Source organism: Pongo abelii, chromosome 1 (genome assembly GCF_028885655.2).
Source record: "Pongo abelii isolate AG06213 chromosome 1, NHGRI_mPonAbe1-v2.0_pri, whole genome shotgun sequence".
Lineage (NCBI taxonomy): Eukaryota > Metazoa > Chordata > Mammalia > Primates > Hominidae > Pongo > Pongo abelii.
The window spans coordinates 54809098-54829810 of record NC_071985.2 but is presented as its reverse complement, the minus strand read 5'-3'; positions in this window follow the sequence as shown (position 1 = coordinate 54829810).

Genomic DNA, 20713 nt, shown 5'->3' with positions numbered 1-20713 from the left:
AAAATAAGTAAAGCTCTCTTTGCTTCTGGTACCCTGTCTCTAAAGTTAAAATAATCATAGAACTTAACTTACGGACTTTGTAAGTCTTAAATGAACAACACCTGTAAGCTAAGGAGCACTGGGGCTAAAACATATTCAGAATTTAATAAATGTTAACTATTACTTGCAATTACAAAGGGATTCATTCATTATACTGATAAAGATGTTTCATCTGATTGGCCTAGAGTCATCAACACCAAATGCTTGTAGTACCTAATGAATATAGAAACTAATTATTTTTTCTAGCAAATCTTATTCATTAGAGTTAATTATAACTAAACAACTTACACCATATCTCCTCTTATCTACAATTCTGGCCATCTAATTAAGAAGCTCACGAATAAAAAACCCTGACAAGTGATGTTAGCTGTCAGAGTGCTTTAAAACTTGTCATATGTAGCACATAAAGTCCGAATGTATATGGGAAATTAAATCAAGTAAATACAATTAATATACAGAGTTTTTATACTATTTTTATTGTTACACTAAGGGGTTGCTGGTCAATGTAACAGTCACTAGGACATATGAAACTGATGACCTTTTTCATTATTTAATATTGAGATATTTGGAAGATATTGCATAGCACACTATCTTTAATAGTATATTTTCAGTTGCTTCATTTAATTAGTATTTATTAGTTGTAAGTCACCACGCTAGGAAGATGTATGAAAATATGTATTGAACATTATACTTTAACATCATAAAAGTGTTTAGCTTTGTTGTTGGTGTGATCACTAGGAGTCCATAAGAAAACATAAAGTACCTAGATTTCAGGTCTTTGTTTAAGTTTCTGTGGCTACTAAAAGCCTCACTCAAAATATATAATATTAATAACTTATTTGTATGCCTACTATTGTGGGAAAATTTTTCTTTCAGGACTGATATGCCTAAATTTCTCTGAAAATCCAAATGTTACAAAAAATGATATCTCCTTTTTGATTTGAAATAATTTAGGGCTTACCTCCGAGAACAGAGGAAAAATTGATTTCAATAAATACACTTTTCTTCTAGTAGAATCTGGGTCAAAGAATGCTTAATAATAAACACCTATTTTTATTAAAATTATGTAGATCAATTATTCTATAGAAAGTAGGAAACTTTAGTCAGGTATTTTTGATGTGTAATGACATCTAAATTTTATACTAAAGTAAGAAGACTAAATCTATTATATCTATTAGTTGTTTACATTGGCCTAACAATTATGAGTAATCTTTCAATAAGTGCAAAATTAAAGTTGGCATATATTAATAACAGTAAATACCCATGTTAAAATAATAAACTGTACCAAATTCAAACACAAGCATATATTTGAAATAAAATGTGCAAAACCCAGGGAGACTGCAGTAATTGAAACAAAATCAATTTCTAACTTAAAAATTTAAACAGTGAAATAAAATTATGCTAATCTAATGTATTTGCTTTATTGTGCTTTTCAGTTCATTATGCTCCATGCATAAATATGAGATGGTTATTTTTCCTTTGATAATACTCCTTAAGTTATTTGATTTAAATTGGTTTGCTTCTTTTAAGTGCTGCCAAACACTTGGAAACACAGATCTTGTTTCCAAATGAGCCTTCACTGCCTGCAATATTTTATTTTTATTTAGTTTTGTTTACATCACGTAAAAGGGATTACAAATTATTTTACTTACTTGTATTATGAGACTACAGTACATAAATATTTCAAGTTGTCTCTCAGTTTTTTCCCAGAATTCTGTGTACAATAAGAACACATTACAAGTCCAGGATACTGCTGAAGATAGTAAGTACTTCTGGTTTTTCCAGTGGCTCATGTTCTTGCTGGCCAAAGTCTTTGACCGAAATTAACTTTGTTGTTTTTTTGCTTATTACACCTTTGTTTCTTTCTTCACACTAACCATTTTATAGCTTCTCACTATTAGATAATTGTTTCCATTCCCTTCATAGTAATATCTACTGTCACTGAAGGGCTCATGATTATGTCAAAAAAAAATAAAAAAATAGGCAGAGTATAAAGTGATGCATATGCTAAGGCCTAAGAGTATACAATATGTTTATTTCATTAAGGTTTAATTCTTTCTAGTTTTATTTTTAAATTTCTAATATCTGGTACAATTACACTCAGGTTATCTTGTGTTAGTTATAGCCACTGCTGTTCAAAGTGACAAAATCTACACCTTACAGAAATAATAGCAAAATGATAGCAAAAAGTACAAAATAATAGCAAAGAGTAAAACACTGCAAGTTATTAAAAACATTAGCTAGGAGTAAAACAAATTATACTAAAAGGATATCAAAACAATTATTATAGAAAATTGTTTTACCTAAATACATATTTTTGAAATTTTTTTTCCCTTTTAGGGAAACCGAAAGGGCAGTTATGTCCCTCCTCCCTCTTTTCTTCCTTTTATCATCTTTGCTTCCTTTTTTCTGTCTTTCCCTTCCTTTCTTCCATTACACATCCCCTTCTTTCTTGCTATTTTTTTCTTAAAACAAATACATAGGGTATTACGGGATAATATTTATCATGAATGCAAATGTCTTATTGAATGACTGAAACAGGCATGATGTGAGAGAAACAAATGCTTACAAATGTGTATCAGCTGGCGTTGGCCCTTTATTCCTTCATGTCAGACATTTAGATGGGAGTGGTAGGTACAGAACGTCCTTCATTCTAAATACAGCCAAGCAACACAAATGGGCTATGCTCACTCCAGTTAACTAGATCTGCCAACTCTAAAAGAAATTCAGAAATCCAGTTTCTGTAGTGGTAGAATTTGTTTATAAAATTTCTAATTTGTGAAGGCTAGAGAGATTTTAATTTTGCAGACATAAAATTTATAGGCCAAATGATTTACGTGTGCAGTCATGGCTGTCCAGATTATAGCTAAAGCTATGGTACACTGTAAGGGAAACCAGATTCCTGTGCCTGAATTATAACTTCCCAACCTATTAGATGCATTCTTTGAGGCTTGTTACTTAATTTTTATGGGTTTCAGTTTTTATGTCCACATAAACATCAGCGACGTTATGAAGATCAAAGAGGTAATTTACAAAAATGAAAAGTGAAGAGTGCTTTCCACATATATGTGATCCAAATTGTGGACATTTTTGGAACATAGGTATATAAAAAACTACCATGCCATATGCTCATGTAAAATGTCACAATTTAATAAGGAAAGCAGATTTGTAAACAAATAAAGTAAAATATGATTATAGTTCCAAAGCAAAAGAATGAATAAATCACAGAAATACAAAATAAATTATACTAGAATCCAGAAGAGGGAGCGAGAAAAAAAAAAAGGGGCAAGACAGAACTATCTTAAATTACAGTACTTTAAACTTCAAAAAATGATTTTACTCCTCACTATTATATTGAGATTACAGAAAACAACCATCTTTACAAATAATGTAAATATTATTTGATCTCTACCAATTTAGTGATTCACTTTGTAACTTACAGAAGAAAATGTCCTAACCAAAATATTTACCTTATTATTCAAATTATCGAATATACCTTGAACTATATATGCCACAACATAAATGTGATACATCTTTTAATCGTTCTCATAAGTGTATAATATTGATGTACTGACATCTTACAAACAAGATAGTGTATATATACTAAATAAGTATAGTGTGTATTTTAAACACAGGTGTATAGGCTTATAAACATTAAAATATGTGTGGTAAATTTGTTACACCATAACATCAATATGTTATACTTCTAAAGTCGTGTATAAAATTTTAAAAAGTAACAATAGTCCAAATAATATTTTCTCCTGCTTTAGAAAGAAAAGACCAAAACACTCTGCAGTAAACAATTAGCATAAAAAGCCTCACTGCTTCATGTTCTCCAAACATTTGAAAGAAACTACTACCTGACGATTTCACCCAAATATTTTTTGTTCCCCCAAAGTCACCCTCTTTCCCCACCCAAGTTTCCCCAACTCCCAATCCAAGTCATAGCCCTAGTCCTAAAAAAATCCCTTTGAACTTCCATTTCTGAAAAAATATTAATGATTTTTCTTAGTAGCAGATTTATTTGCTCAGAAAAATAAGAGTGAGCGGAGCTTATTTCTTTAATACACATTTTCTGGAATCTTTATGAAGGGTATTGAGTATTTATCTATTAATGTCATTCTCCAGATGCATAAAAACAGTACATTTCTCAAACATATCCAATTAAATAGAGTTATCATTATTCCATGCATCTATTAAAACATCTTTTATAGGTCTCAATTACTTGAAATGCAAAATCTAAACTTCTAGATTTGGCTTTCAAATATTAATCAACCTTAACACACAAAATCAATATGTAATGTGTTACATAGAATCTTCCCTCCCCTTCCATAATTAATTTAACTCTGGCATTGTATTTTTTCATGCTATGGAAAAATCTGTTCTTCTAATTAAACAAAGAAAAGGTCCTCTTTTTCTTGTTTTCCTAAAGAAAGGCAATTCTGAAATTCTCTATAAAATATGAAGTTAAAATTGGACCAATTACACTAAAAACAAGTATGCATTTGACAAATTTCTTTGGAAGCTCCTTTTTCTCTAGCAAACCTGGTCCCCCTCAGTGCTGGGTGCTTTTTGCTTGGGAGGCATAAATAGCCAGGTGACCCTCTAACACTGCGAGTCCCAGTATTTTCTGCACAACAATTACGTGTCACTGCAGATGATGCCACCAAATTGACAAAGGTAGAGAATGCAATAAAGACAAATGTTTTGTTTTGTTTTGAGAACGTGGGGAAACTGTATGTAGTGTCCATTAAATTGAATGTACATGTAGCCAATGTCCAAGAAATCTCATGCTCAAGAAAAACTGTATACAGATCTGTAAAGAGATATGAACAAAAATATTTATTTTAATGCAGTATATCTCAGGTAATAATTGGAAAACACTAGATGTTTATAATTAGAGAAGTATTAAAAGTGCAGTGTAAACAAAACTCACTTTTTACAGTTAAAAGCCATTATATATGTATAGATCATAAAAAATAGAAAACAGAACAAAGACTGTAACACAATACCATTATGCAAACCTTAAAAAGGCATATTCATAGTAACAATACCACATATTTCAAAAGTTAACATAAATATTAAAAGATAGATAATAACTGTGTCTGTAAAGAATGAGAGTAGGGATGCACTTAGAATACAAAATTAAAAATTGAAAACAAAAATGACAACTTGGACAGACTAATTATGCTAATATGCCATGAAATTTAGCATATATTAATTCAACTTTCGGGAACAGATTCACAAAAGAAAAATTAAAATATAATCAGGTGAGAAATTTTGTGACACAATTGTAGTTTTATTGTTCTTGGTTTTGCTTTTTTTCTCTCTCCTGCATTGAGATGATAGTATTTGGGGTTAAATTGTTCAACGTAATTAATGTCATCAAGGAAAGGAAGAAAGAAATCATAGCCTTTATTTTAGCTTATTTATAGAGCCTTTTCTTTTTGTAACATTTTACTTTATTTCTAATTGACACATAATAATTGTACTTATTTATGGAGTACATAGTGATGTTTCTATATATATAATGGATAATGATCAGGTCAGTGTAATTAGCATATCCATTATCTCAATTTATCATTATCTCATATCATTATCTCCATCTATCATATTTGTGTTGGGAACATTCGACAGCCTTCTAGCTATTCGAAACTTCACTATCGTAAACTATAGTCATCCTACAATGGTATAGAACACTAAACTTTTGTATACTACCTAGCTGTAATTTTGTTTCCTTTAACAAATTTTCCCCAATCTCTCCATTTCCCTTAAGCTTTCCCAGCTCTACTGTCCTGTGTTCTACTTCTAACTTTTATGAAATCAACTTTTTTAGCTTCCACATGTGAATGAAAACATACTGTGTTCAACTTTCTGTTCCCAGCTTATTTCACGTAACATAATGGCCTCCAGTTTTGTCCACGTTGCTGCTAATGATAGTATTTTAATTTTTTATAGCTGATTAGTATTATATTGTGTATACAAACACATTTTATTTATCCATTCATCTGTTATTGGACAACTAGGTCAATATATATTAGCTATTGCGAATAGTGCTGCAATAAACATAGATGCCTTTTCAGTAACACTGTTTTCCTGACTTTTGTGTCTTTTTAGGGACAGCTTTTAAATAATATCTTTATTTTTTTTTCAATATTTCTTTTCAAATCAGAGGGTTACATGTACAGGTATATTGCAAAGGTGTATTACAAGCTGCTGAGCTCTGGAATACTAATGAAGCTGTCACCCAGATAATGTGCACCGATAAATGCCCATTAGTGAGATTGCTGGTTCAAAGGGTAGTTCTATTTGTAGTTTTATTAAGGAACCTTCACACTGTTCTCCATAGTGATTGTGCTAGTTTACACTCCAACCAACAATGCAAAAAAAAAAAAAACAAAACAAAACAAGAAAAAACTAAAATTTGTGTGAAACCAAAAAAGACTCCAAAAAGCCAAAGTACTTTTAAGCAAAAAGAACAAAACTGGCAGCATCGCATACCTGATCTCAAAATATACAACAAAGCTATAGTGACCAAAACAGCATCATATCAGCAAAATAAATAAATAAATAAATAAATAAATAAATAAATATTAAAAAAAAAACTAGACACACAAACCAATGGAACAGAATAGAGAATCCAGAAATGAATCCATGCATTTACAGCCAGCTGATATTCGGCAAAAGTACCAAGTAATACATTGGGGAAAAGACAGTCTCTTTAATAAATGGTGCTAGGAAATCTGAATATCCATATGCAGAATAATGAAACTAGATTACTCTCTCCTCATATACAAAAATCAACTCAAAATGGAATCAATACCTTAATGTAAGACCTGAAACTATTAAACCACTAGAAGAAAACATTAGAGAAATGCTCAAGTAATTGGTCTGGGCAAAGATATTTTTGGTAAGACTTCAAAAGCTCAGGTAGTAAAAGCAAAAACAGACAAATTGGATTACATCAAATTAAAGAGCTTATGTGCAGCAAAGGAAACAATCATCAGAGTGAAAAGACAACTTACAGCATGGGAGAGAGTAATTGCAAACTATCCATTTGACAGGGAATTGATAACCAGAGTATACAAGGGACTCAAACAACTCAACAGCAGACCAATCACCACCAACAAAAAAATCAGATTATAAAAATGGGCAAATCATCTCAACATTTACTTCTCAAAAGAAGATATACAAGTGGCCAACAAGCAGATGAAAAACATGTTCAACATCACTAATCATCAGGGAACTGCAAATCAATACAACAATAGGGTATCATCTCAAGCCAGTTAGTACTATTATCAAAAAGACAAAAAAATAACAAGTGCTAGTAAGGATGCAGAGAAAAAGGAACTCTTAGAGACAGTTTCCTTTTAATACACTGTCCAAAATAGCTGATTTGAAAAGCTTACATAAATATGCTTGGACCAGCTAATTATTTCTGTCAAACGTGTTTCTAAGAAATAATGTTTTTCATTTTAACCTCTAATTATTTTCTGCTTCATTTTTTGCAATATTTAATTCTAGTGTATAATACAATAAGAATAGACAACTGATAATAGAATCAGCAAGGATTCCGTGGCATATGATGAGATTTTAAGAAGGAAAACACTTATTTTATGTGAGGTGAACAAAAATTCTGATTGAGCTGAATTGAGCTGAATTCATAACAGGGACAACAAAGCTTTAATTGTTCCTCGAATGCATACTCTAACCTTTAAGATGACTCTGGCTGACATGTGGGTAAAGAAAAAGGAAAAAGGGCCGGGCGCGGTGGCTCACACCTGTAATCCCAGCACTTTGGGAGGCGGAGGAGGGCCGATCACGAGGTCAGGAGATCAAGACCATCCTGGCTAACACAGTGAAACCATGTCTCTACTAAAAATACAAAAAATTAGCTGGGCGTGGTGGCGGGCGCCTACATTCGCCTGAGGCAGGAGAACTACGTGAACCTGGGAGGCGGAGCTTGCAGTGAGCCCGAGATCGGGCCACTGCACTCCAAACTGGGGGACAGAGCGAGACACTGTCTCAAAAAAAAAAAAAAAAAAAGAAAAAAGAAAGAAAAAGGAAAAAAGATACAGAAAAGCAAATAATAGGAGAATATTAAGGTAATCTAATTGAAGATTCCCATCATATTTTGAATTTAGAATCAAAAGTACTTGACTTGACTTTCTTTAGTAAAATATTATTTATATTGTAGGGTTGTTTTGTTTTGTCTTGTTTTTATGTTCAAGTGAGGTAACAATTATAAAGTTTCTAGGTTTGTGCTCAGTAACTGGAAATATTAGGTTGAATTCCAGATGTATCTATTTCCTCAAAACACCGAAATGACTTGTATTTTTAAATATATAGCTTTTTATCAATGAGCATAACTGTTTACTTTTTTAAGAGTCTTATTTTCTGTCCATAGGACACCAAGATCTACTTAAATAGAAAACCAGAAAAAAACCAGTCCACTTTCTTTCTTTGCATTAATCAAAGCAACTAGTAAATTATAATTCATGAATTTAAATCAGTCCTTGAATATATAAATTTTGTTAGTCAAGTAATATTTTAGGGTTTCAGGAATAAGATATGATGTCATGCTTTATTCTAATACTAATTTTTATGACATATACATGTTAATATTAGATATAATTTTCTGAAGCTCCTTGAGACGTGCTCTGTTGTGATTGATTCTGGGTACAGAATAAGCCAATTGATAAGCACATTTCTAGTCAGAGTCAGTGTGTCCTAAGTAAACTAAAATGCATGTTGTTTCAAAGAGTAAATAAAAAAATAGAATCATTTTTGATTAAGAAAAGTGTTTAAATTAATTGAATTTTACCCAATTTGTTAATTTTTTGGCTCATTGACCAGGACTGATCTTGTCTTTTGAGAGCATTAATAGAAAAACAGCTTAATTAGTACATAATAAAAATATTTGACCTATGAAGTAATATTATACCTTACTTTTTCTTTATCTGGCAAAATAATAATTGCAATATCTATGCAAATGAAATCTTTACTGCCTTCTTATGCATTAGTAAGAACACTTAACAGCCTATACATGTTTACAACACTTTCTAAAAGTTAAATAATTTGAATTGAAGAATAACAAGATTGCAGAGGACAGTCAATTTCTTCCAGCATAAAATAGGAATGTAGTTGCTAATTCCACTTTCCATTGGTATGTGCACATGAATATATCTTGCTGAGTTTCAACATGCAAAAATTTCTAGAAGTTGGGATATAAAATGCAATATTGATTATTAGTTTTGTTTTGTTTGTTTGCTTGTTCGTTTTTAATGAAACAAGGTCTCACTCTGTTGCCCAGGCTGGAGTGTGGTGGTGTGATCACGGCTCACTGCAGTCTCAACCTCCCAGGCTCAAGTGATCATCCCACTTCAGCCCCCACAGAGTGGCTGGGACTACAGGTGCTTGCCACCAGGCCCCATTAATTTTTGTATTTTTTGCAGAGGTGGGGTTTTGCCATGCTGCCCAAGCTAGTCTTGAACTTCTAGGCTGAAGCAGTCTGCCTGCCTCGACCTCCCAAAATTATTAGTTTTTGAGTAGTACCTTCGGCATTATTATGATGTATTTGGACAAAATTCATATATATATATATATTTTTAAATAAAATTTTGCATTATTATATTGAAATATAACTTTAATATTATTTTCTTCTTTCCCAAGTGTTGACATCAAACAGAGAGAGGAGAAAAAAGGAATAAACAATTGTTACCAGTTTATTTATTTTTTTACAGGGAGGACTCCTTATATGTAATTAAAATATTATGTTCAATTATTGGCTCCATTATATAAAATAAGTCATATGTTTATTTTCTCAGTCTCACTCTGACCTTAATATCATTGTCTTTAACTTCAATACAGATCTTTAAAGTCTAACTGATTGCAACCCACCAGTTGGGAATATCTAATAATTCATACAATTGGCAAGGTTAACATGGCTTTACCATTTAGTGTGAGAAAAAAGTTTATGACATAAGAATACACTTCAGGAGTATGTGAATGTTTAGTTTATAAGAACAATTATTTTAAGCAGTTGAATTGGCTTTCAATAATACATATATGCATTATTCATGTCAGTTTTAAATAATCTTTATGTATTCATCAACTTAGGACCCATGCTTGGTAAAAATTTGTCAATAGTTTGAAGGGATTTTTTTTTTTTTTTTTTTAAGACTCGGTCTTGCTCTGTTGCCCAGGCTGAAGTGCAGTGGAGAGAACACAGCTCACTGCAGCCTCTGCCTCCTTGATTCAAGTGATTCTCCCAACTCAGCCTCCTAAAATGCTGGAATTACAGGTGTGAGGCACCATGCCTGGCCAATAGTTTGAAGTTTTTGAATGTGCAGAATATCTTATAAATAACATTGTTAAATACAAATTTATTTACTTGCATTAAACCCTTCTCAGATACACTAACTTTCAAAGAGAAGTTTGTTTTTTAATCAAAAAGATACTTTTACTGCTAAGATAAATGACGAATATAAAGGATAAAAAAGTTCTATTTAAACCACTAATCTATTGAAAGAATTTGAGATACACACTTCCTAACAATCCATGTTATTTATATATTGAAAGGATTTTATTTATAAATTAATAATGCTCTAACTCTATTTAGTATATTCTAAATAAATATATAAATCACCTTCAGTTCTAAACATTTTTCTAAATATTTCTTATATTAGAAGTCTCTATATTACTTTGCTGTACTTTTATATGTGCTCTTGATTGCTTTGATTTTAGTTACCTACTGTTTCAATTAATCACCAGCAAAGGTAGTAGAAGAGTGTTTCCAAAATGAGTCTGATTTTTGTCTTTCTCAAATCCAGGGTGGTTCTTCTACACATAGAACTTACTATCTAGCATATAATAACAACTATAAGTGTTATTTTTGAAATGAACTGTTTTAAAAAATGAAAATTATTTGAAAATAATTTCCAAGTAATTATTTATGCAAAGTGTATATATTATTTAAAAATTAAAGGATACATTAGCGCCAAATCAACCTATAGATTTATATCAACTACCTTTCTCGGGATAGAAACGAAACAGATTCTGGTAACTTCAAAATGTTATGTTCCCACAATTAAAAGGAAAATATTTCCACCCATAAAGAAGTTTCGAACACTAAAGTGTCACAAGCCTAGTGCCACCATCATCTCACTTTGGCTATCCTACTGTCCTGTGTTATTTTTATTCTATACTAAGCATCATTAATAAGCATTTACTTAATAGGACTTGCTTATTTTCACAATTTCTTCAGTAGTGTTCCTATTCCGGGAAAATTTACACAGGTGTACATAGTTTCGAAGAAACCGTATGCCAGGCAAAACAAAAATAATCCTTTATTTACGAACATAAGCTCTCGTCTTGGGAGCATTTAAGGGAAAAAGAAATCATGAATCATAAATAAAACCAAGATGAAGAAGGAGACATCTGAATTGAAGAAAATGCAGATAACCAGAAAGAATTCTTACTATGTCAGGTGCCGGTGGCTCACACCTGCAATCCCAGCACTTTGGGAGGCTGGGGTGGGTGGATCACTTGAGGCCAGGAGTTCAAGACCAGCCCGGCCAAAATGGCGAAAACCCATCTCTACTTAAAATATAAAAATTAGCTGGTCACCTGTAGTCCCAGCTACTTTTGGGGCTGAGACATGAGAATCATTTGATCCTGGGAGGTGGAGGTTGCAGTGAGCAGAAATCGCCTCACTGCACTCCAGCCTGGGCGACACAGCCAGACTGTCTTAAAACAAAACAAAAAACTAACAAAAATCAAACAAACAAAATTCTTACTAGTACATTCAAAATGATTCTAAAGTATACATTATCCTCTAAATACAAACACAAAAACCAAACTTTTTTTAAGTTTATCTTATTTTTTAGTTCTTTGCTTTTTTGGTATATTTTATATGTAAGTATGTATTTATCTGTTGTATAGATTTTCATTCCCTCTGCCTGCTTTTCTTAGACTGTTTCTGTCTTCCTTGAAGATATGGAAGAAATATTCATAGATTAAATGTACTGACACATAAGCCTTCTCATATGTGATTACCATATTTATTGACCTGTTCCTGCACCCCTACATTGTTTAAACGATAAACTTCTAAGTCCTCTTCTTCTTCAAATGGCTATGAGGTTTGCTATTTTGTGTATGTGTGTGTGAATTTTGCATTATTTTTGCTTACTTCAAAACTGTAACCTTCAGAATGTACACAATGTGATTGTATCTTTTGGTCTATAACTGGAATTTAAATTTATATTTCAACCTACAACAGTGCCACAATATTTTCATTACTGTAATATTAAACAGTTGACATGTCAGACTCTCATAATTAATAAGTATTATAAACAACTTTCTTGCTTAGTAACTGATTTTTATTCTCCTAAAAAATTCGGTATTTCTAACAAAATTAAAACTTTCTTTTACGTCACAAATTGTAACTTTTAAAAACTGATAGATTATTTTTGGAAAAATTAATGCTTTTGTAACATATTTCTTAAAAACAAAACATTTTACATCTGACCGTATATTCAAGTATTAATATATGTCCCTCATTAATCTTTTGAAAATTTAATATAAATTTTGTATAATAATTGTCAATTGTATGTCTTGATACTTTATGTATCCCCTGCCCCCCGCCCTGAACACTTAGGAAGTTTTCTATTTTTTTGTGGGAGAGAGAATACTAGAAATCAATTATATACCTACATTTTAATTGAGTATTCAAGATAGTTGAATACTCTTTTTACTTTATAGTTCTTAACATTAAAAATGGATCTTGTTTTTTATTGCTTAAGTCAACATTTAAGGAAATAATCTTTTTATTTTTTAATGTAATTTATTAATGTTTAAAAAAACAATGCTTTTTAAAAACCACAAATATGCATGAGTTTTAGTATTTTCAATACACCATTTGTTTTAGTTTGCTAGAATTCAAAAAAATAATTAGTGTACATTTATAATGGATAATGAAATTCTATTTTATGATTTTTGTCAGAAATCTAATAAAAACTGTATTTACTAAAGGAAAATGTTTTAATTTGAAAGAATTTATATAGCATAGGTGATATTGTTGTCTTTATGCAAAACTTTCTACCTTTCAGTGAATTATCTGAAATACAATTTTTTTTATTATTGTAATCGTATTACCTCTTTTGGAGGTGATTTTTAGATTATTTATGTTTTACAAATAAATTGCTACTTTGTTTAATCCTTCAAATTCAATCCCTTTCTGCTTCCTGGGTTGTTTCTGTTACATTAACATTATTGTTTCTAAAATGTATAATGTTGGGGTCTTTCTATTTTCTTTTTTTATTTTATTTTATTTTTTTCAACTTTTAAGTTCAGGAGTACACGACCTTTGTTACATACCTATTCCTGTGTCACGGGGGTTTGTTGTACAGCTTATTTTGTAATCCAGGTATTATGCCTAGTACCCATTAGTTATTTTTCCTGATCCTTTCCTTCCTACTCTCTTCCCTCCAATAGGCTCTGGTGTGTGTTGTTCCCCTGTATGTGTCCATGTGTTCCCATCTTTTAGCTCCCACTTATAAGTGAGAACACAGTGTATATGGTTTTCTGTTCCTGTGTTAGTTTGCTAATGGCCTCCAGCTCCATTTGTGACCCTTCAAAGATGAGATCATTATTTTTCATGGCTGCATAGTATTCCGTGGTATATATTTACCACATTTTTTAAATCCAAACTATCACTGATGGGCATTTAGATTGATTCCATGTCTTTACTATTGTGAATTAACTATACCCAAAGAGTTTTTTTTTTAATTTTGGACTATTTACCAATTCATTAATTCTTACTTATTTGTAATTATTTATGTTTCTATAATATTACATTCCATTTGTATCTCATTATTATAACTTTTTTGAGGACTCATAGCTCTATTTTTAATAAAGTTTTCTTTCTCAATTAAAAATTAATAATGTTGAGAAATCTGAAAATAATTTGACTACTATATGTCCACAGAAATATAGTTGCATTTAAAATATGCTTTAAAAAGTATTCATATTTTATTTTTACTAAAATTATTTCAAATATTCTGTTTGCAAAATATTAAGTGAATATGAATACAATTTGTTAAGGTTTTACATGTGGCCTGATGTGTGATCAATTTTTCTAAATGTTTATTACATTTTTGAAAAAGCTTCACATTCCTGAATTACATACAAATTTTTTAAAAGTTAGGAATAACTTGGCCAAGACAGGAGGATCACAGGATCAGGAGATCGAGATCTTCCTGGCTAACATAGTGAAACCACATTTCTACTAAAAATACAAAAATTTAGCCAGGTGTGGTGGCGTGCACCTGTAGTTCCAGCTACTCAGGAGGCTGAGGCAGAAGAATCGCTTGAACCCAGGAGGCAGAAGTTGCAGAGAACCGAGATCGCGCCACTGAATTCCAGCCTGGGCGACAGAGCGAGACTCCCATCTCGAAAAAAAAAGAAAGGAAAAAAAAACCCAATTTTAATAATTAGGTTACTCATTTTATCTACTTGTGTCTCCTTTTCCTTTCTAAACTTATCTGCAAGCATATATTAGAAATCTTAATTTCATTTCTTTCAATAGAAAATTTAATACTCTATAGTTCACATTAATTTCTGTTTTTATTATCGTGTCATTGAAAATCCAGTCTTAGAGAAAATAAAACTTTACAGTGCTGCATTAGAAACATGCTTTATATTTAGCAGCACTCCTGGATTAAAGGTTTTAAAGTAAATTAGATTGAAAAATACATAAATGATTTTGTTATCAATTTGTTATTCCTTTTAATATAGCTTTAGGCTTTTAGAGAACAATTTCTCATACAGTCAAAGTAGAATTAATAATGCATCAGAAATTGTTAACATATATTATTTCATACATTTGCAAAGATATAAAACTATCTGCCTGAACATTATTTTAGCATTGTGGATAATAGTTGTGTGTATATGCTGTGTAACTTACAAGTTAAAATCATTTAAATCATTATTCGGCACTACATAATCAAGAAATGTAGTTTAATTTGATTTTAGTTTTCTTATAATTTCTTGCGTTGTTTACAGTTCATCAGAAGTAGTTTGTTTTAAGCCTTTAATTTATCATTTTAACCCTATTTCTAACTTTATTTGTATTATAATATAAAAATAGTAAAAGATATAATGGTTTACCTTACTTTATTGTCACTAAAATTGGTTTTACATGTAATAATGTTCATGAAATATTTTATAGTGTTTCAGATTCTCTTTGCTTTCATATGGAATGTTTTAACTCAGCTAAATTTTATTTCAAGTTAATATGAAATTTTGTTTAGTAATTATGGATGCTTATGATTAATAAAACTTGATTTTTTTATTTGAAACAGAACAAAAATATTTTCAGACACTGTGTTTTCATAGCAGATTTATATAAAGGTAACTTAGAAGCATTTCTCTTTTCATATGCCATATATGTCTTTTATGCATTATATATATAATTGAATGTTTTGGTGTATATGTGATAATTTAATATATTTACAGTATTTGTAGAGATCAAATCAGTGTAGTTGGGATATCCATCACCTTAAATAGTTGTCTTTTCTTTATGCTAGAAACATTTGAATTATTCTTTTCTAGTTATTTTGAAACATATAATAGATTATTATAAATTATAGTCATATTACTGATCTATCAAACAGGTTTCATTTTTTCTCTCAGATTGTATATTTGCACCCATTAATCTGCCTAGTATTTTAGATATTATCCAGTTGTATTTATTACATCATGATATATATATATATATGTATATATATATAAAATACTATGTATATGTATTTTGGAGACAAGTTCTCCCTGTGTCGCCCAGGCTACGGTGTAATGTGTGATCATGGGTCACTGCCACCTCAAATTCCTGGGCTCAAAGGATTCTCCTGCCTCAGCCTCCTGAGTAGCTAGGACCACAGACGCATGCCACCATACCTGGCTAATATTTTAATTTTGTGTAGAGATGAGGTCTCACCGTGTTGCCCGGGCTTGTCATGAAATCCTGGGCTTAAGCAATATTCCTGCCTCAGCCCCGCAAAGTGCTGGGATTACAGGTGTGAGGCACCCCACCCAGCTTTGAAATATTTAAATTGAAAATCACCTTTTACCTAACTTACAGATAAGCAACATTAAGATGTAATCACACAATAGGTAAAACTTTTTAACAGGTAAAATGACTGTATAAAATTAATGTTTATATGTATATGCCTTTTGTTTCTACAGAATATGCATTAAATAGGTAGAAATCATAAAGTGTTGAATTAAGCAATGATAAGGTGAACAAATACAAGAAAAGATTCCAATGGATCTCAATTTCAATGTGTGCAATTAGTGAGAGTTAGCCCCCAGTCAAATCTAATATCATTTTAAGTTTTATTCACACAAGCAAAAGGCCAGAAAGAGGTAGTCCCAATGTACATTTAAACTGTATTAATCAAACTACATTTGGAAAACTATACTCAATGATGCTTTTAGTGGTATCTTTATAATCTGAAGTAGAAAAAAACTTAAAATTTGGCAATCAATATTCAGAACAAAGCTATAGGTTTGTGGTTTTTTTTTTTTTTTACTTGAGAGTATACAATAAGGAAAAAGAAAAAAATAAAATGTATTTATTTTGCTTTCCAAATTAATACCTATTTAGTGATCGTGACTTTACAGTCACTATCTATTTAGCATATGTGACTTTATAATTTGTATGTTGAGACACTTGGATACTAGTGGAGAAAAAAAAGTATTGAATGACTAGTTCCTCATGACTTGCCTAGCGGTGCATACATTCTCAAAAATAAACACAGCTGGGCATTAGTTATAACAGTAGAAACATTTAATTCAATAACTACTGACAGTGGAGGAAAGTGCTGTTCTTCCCTCTGATTTATGCAGAGGTGATTTGGGCATTTTAAATGGAGAAACAGGGAGCGGAGAGCGCACAGAGCTCAATAGAGTCAGCAAAGTGAGAACTTTTGAAGGGTTAGTCAGTGTAAATGCAGTTAGGCCAGGTGTATCTGCTACTTGGCAGTTAATGAAGCTATTTTTCTGTTCTCTCACAAAGACTGAGAGGCAGAGGCCCTAACCTTCCTGATGATTATATGCCAAAGAAATTTCTCTCAGAGCCTTGAGAAAATGTCTAAGTTGTAAGAGATACGTATTTATATTGTAAGCCCTTTATAGTAAATGATTTAAGAAAGGGAAGACAGGACCTGATATGGTATGGCTCTGCGCCCCCACCCAAATCTCATGTTGAATTATTATCTTCATCATTGGAGGAGGGGTCTGGTGGGGTGTGATTGGCTCATGGGGGTGGATTTTCCTCTTGCTGTTCTCATGATAGTGAGTTCTAATGAGATCTGGTTATTTAAAAGTGTGTGGCTCTTCCCCCTTCTCTCTCTCTCTCTCTCTCACTGTCTCCTGCTCTGCACATAAGATCTTCCCCTTCACCTTTTGCCATGCTTGTAAGTTTCCTGAAGCCTCCCAGCCATGCTCCTGTACAGCCTGCAGAACTGTGAGTCAAATAAACCTCTTTTCTTCATAAATTACCCAGTCTCAGATAGTCCTTTATAGCAGTATGAGAATGGACAAATACAGGGCCCATTACCAAGTGATGGCTAAAATAAACAGTAAATTTTCCTGACAGAGCTGAACTTTCTCAAGCAGACATTTTAAAGGGGAGTAGGAGTCATCCTAGGGACACAGCCTTAGGCAGCTAGAAGCCATGCTAGAGTTTAGTGGATTTTCTTAGGGCAGGGGCTGGATGAAGTTGTTATGTGCAAGAGAACGATTAATTTCAGGAAGAAAGATCAGGTTCTAGCAGTTCGCTGTGGGGAAAACATGGTGCAGAAGGGGAAAAATGGTTTGGAATGAGGTTGGAGATTTAGGTGGGTGATGTCAAGAAGGGGTACAGATGTTTTCTATTGTTTTTCAAGTGAAGTGAAAAGTGATGGGCTATACCAAATAAGTGATGTACCTAATTTACTGCTAACTTTTTAAAATATTAGTGGTGGTGTCACTGTTGACAGTGGGAGAGACAGGGTACAAACAGAAAAATATTAGAGATTTTGTGGGAGTCCTGGCTAGAGATTTTGAGACCTGGACAAGGTGTCAGTAGAGACGGGAAAGTATACTGAGGTAATGATTTTGAAGTTTGAATTAGAGTAACTCACTTGAGTTTTTTTTGTTTTTGTCATAGGAGAAATAAAGGAAAAAATATTAAGAATAGTTTTTATATATGTATGAATGTATTTCATACTATTTCAAAATTAATTTGCCTTATATATTTTAGATATAAAGCCCTAAATAGAAATATGATTTGGAAATATCTCGTATTCTATAGGTTGTCTTGTCACTCTGTTGTTTCCTTTGCTGTTCAGAGCATTGTATTTTTAGGTTGGTCCCATAGTTCTATTTTTGCTTTTGTTGCTTGTGCTGTGGTGACATATCCAAGAAATAATTGTCAAGACCTATATCAAGAAGATTTTCTTCTGTTTGTTTTCAAAGTTGTTGGATTTTAAGTCTTGCATTTAAGCCTTTAATTTATTTTGGGTTAATTTTTGTGTATAGGGTAGGATAAAAGTCCAATTTCATTATTTTTTGTGTAAATATTGAGTTTCCCCTAAACCGTTTGTTGAATAGACTATCCTTTCTTCATTGTATATACTTGGCACCCCTTTCAAAGATCAGTTGATATGTGAGCAACTTCTAAAATTCAATTGCAAAAAGGTAAAAAATAAATAAATAGATATTCAGCCTAAAAAATGGGAAAAGAGCTTGAATAAGCATTTCACCAAAGACGACACACAACAAGCTAACAGGCATATGAAAAGGTGCTCCACATCACTAATCACCAGGGAAATGCAAATTATAAGCAATATGTGATACCACCTCACACCTGTTAGGATGGCTATTATTAAAAAAAAAAAAAGGTACCCAAAAGATAACTAGTGTATAGGTTATAAAGAAATTGGAGCCTTTCTACATTGATAGTAGGAATAGAAAATGGTGCAATAAAACGTAGTGCAGAGGTTCCACAAAAAAATAAATATGTAACTACAATATGAACTAGAAATCCCACTTCTGGGTATATACCCCAAATAATTGAAATCAGAATTTAGAGGAGATATTTGCACTCTTATTTTTACTCTAGCATTATTTACAATAGCTAAGATATTGAAACAATTTAAATGCCTGTCAATGGACAAATTAAAAAAGAATGTGTGATATAAACATCGAATAAAATATAATTTGTAGAATGGTTGTTATCAGGGCTGGGAGAGGGGGAAACAGAAAGTTAACCAAAGGGAAACAAGTTCCAATTATGCAAGACTAATAATTTCTAGAGATCTGCAGTACGCCATAATACCAATAGTTAACAATACTATATTGTAGACTCAAAAATTTGTTAGATTTCAGGTTAAGTATTTTTACCAGAAAAAAAAAAAAAAGGGAAGGATAAGAGGAAACATTTCCAGGTGCTGAATATGCTTAGTATCTTGATTTCAAGGGTGTATGCATATGTGCAGCCTCATCAAACTGCATGTATTAAATAAGTACAGTTTCTTGTATGTCCATTACACCTCAATAAACCTGTTAAAAATGTAAAATAAAATATATCACTGACAGAAAAATAAATTTAAAAATTACCTCTAAAAATAATTTACTGGCCAGGTGCAGTGGCTCACATCTGTAATCCCAGCACTTTGGGAGGCTGAGGCGGGCGGATCACCTGAGGTCGGGAGTTCGAGACCAGCCTGACCAACATGGAGAAACCCCGTCTCTACTAAAAATACAAAAAAATTAGCTGGCATGGTGGCGCATGCCTGTAATCTCAGCTACTCAGGAGGCTGAGGCAGGAGAATCACTTAAAACTGGGAGGCGGAGGTTACAGTGAGCCAAGATCGCGCCATTGCACTCCGGCCTGGGCAACAAGAGTGAAACTCGGTCTCAATAATAATAGTAATAATAATAATTTACCATTAGTATGCTAAGATAATGTAATGAAACAATAATCTTTAAAGCCTGAAGAACTCTTTTTAGAAAAGTTAATAGCTATGCTTTATATGTACATTCATATATAAGTATATATATTAATCTATCTCTTTATATATAAAAACAAACCACTAACTTATAGATATACATATAGACGTTGTGTGTGTGTGTATACATATATATATATATATTTGTTTCTTAAATAGTGAGATATGCTTATTTTTAGTACTAATGGATACTAAATATAGTATAGAATAAGGGATACTAAAAATGTTTGAATCGTGTCCATAAATGATGGCTTAGAAATCAACCTAGTTAATTCTATTTTTTATGACTATGATTTTATTTCTTTTCAGTTTCACACAAGTATAGTATACAATCTATATCTTTTCCCTTTTTTCAATCTTTTTAATGTGTAGTCTAATTACTTCACATATATAAATATTATATATATACACACATATGCACATGTATGTATATATATACTTTTTTTCATGATGAATGATGACACTATCAAAAATTCCCTACATTTCCCACTGGTGAATCATAGGAATAACAGCCAATGAGATACAATTGTTTTTTGTTTTTTTGTTTTTTTTTGGTTTGTTTGAGACAGAGTTTCACTCTTGTTGCCCAGGCTGGAGTGCAATGGCGTGATCTCGGCTCACTG